The sequence below is a fragment of the Myotis brandtii genome, unplaced genomic scaffold, assembly GCF_000412655.1.
Source record: "Myotis brandtii unplaced genomic scaffold, ASM41265v1 scaffold1656, whole genome shotgun sequence".
Classification (NCBI taxonomy): Eukaryota; Metazoa; Chordata; class Mammalia; order Chiroptera; family Vespertilionidae; genus Myotis; species Myotis brandtii.
This window is the reverse complement of record NW_005356070.1, coordinates 130,664-131,959: the sequence shown is the minus strand read 5'-3', so window position 1 is coordinate 131,959 and position 1,296 is coordinate 130,664. Positions and strand designations below refer to the sequence as shown.

The 1,296-nt window shown below is 39.0% G+C and overlaps 1 pseudogene; it reads left to right on the top strand.

The window, feature by feature from the left end:
• Positions 1–1,296, top strand: part of LOC106725484 — a 14,354-nt pseudogene that overhangs the window by 12,011 nt on the left and 1,047 nt on the right.

Here is a 1,296-nt window from a genome sequence, read left to right as displayed (position 1 = left end):
AGAATGTAAGAGAGACATTAGTTGCACCCACACAGTTATTCAGGAAAAAGGTGTCCAACTTGGAAGTGGGTGTTTTGGGTCCTCTGAATGTGGAAAATTTACCACCAAATTTTCTAGCTTTCATTATCAACAGAGAGGTCACACTGGAGAAAAGCCTTATGAATGCAGTGACTGTGGGAAAACTGCACGGAGCGTGAATGTGGAAAATCTTTTACATATAGCAGTAGTCTCCAATATCATCAGAGAGTTCACTCTGGAGAAAAGCCTTATCAATGCAGTGAATGTGGAAAATCTTTTGCACGAAGCAATGCCCTTCGTGAGCATCAGAGAGTTCACACTGGAGAAAAGCCTAATAAATGCAGTGAATGTGGAAAATCTTTTGCACGAAGCAATGCCCTTCGTGAGCATCAGAGAGTTCATATAGGAGAAAAGCTTTATAAATGCAATGAATGTGGGAAATCTTTTACCCTAAAAACTAGCCTTCGTTGTCATCAGAGAGTTCATACAGGAGAAAAGCCTTATAAATGCAGTGAATGTGGAAAATCTTTTACCCAGAGCAGTACCCTTCATTTTCATCAGAGAGTTCACACAGGAGAAAAGCCTTATAAATGCAGTGAATGTGGAAAATCTTTTACCCAGAGCAGTACCCTTCATTTTCATCAGAGAGTTCACACAGGAGAAAAGCCTTATAAATGCAGTGAATGTGGAAAATCTTTTACCCAGAGCAGTACCCTTCATTTTCATCAGAGAGTTCACACAGGAGAAAAGCCTTATAAATGCAGTGAATGTGGGAAAGCTTACACCACTAGGACTAATCTTTGTTGTCATCAGAGAGTGCACACTGGAGAGAGGCCTTATCAATGCAGTGAATGTAGAAAATCTTTTACCACGAACACCCATCTTCGTAGTCATCAGAGAGTTCACACTGAAGAAAAGCCTTATAAATGTAGTGAATGTGGAAAATCTTTTACCAATACTAGAGACTTTCATTGTCATCAGCGTATTCACACTGGAGAAAAGCCTTATAAATGCAGTGAATGTGGAAAATCTTTTACCAATACTAGAGACTTTCATTGTCATCAGCGTATTCACACTGGAGAAAAGCCTTATAAATGCAGTGAATGTGGAAAATCTTTTACCAATACTAGAGACTTTCATTGTCATCAGCGTATTCACACTGGAGAAAAGCCTTATAAATGCAGTGAATGTGGAAAATCTTTTACCAATACTAGAGACTTTCATTGTCATCAGCGTATTCACACTGGAGAAAAGCCTTATAAATGCAATGAATGTGGG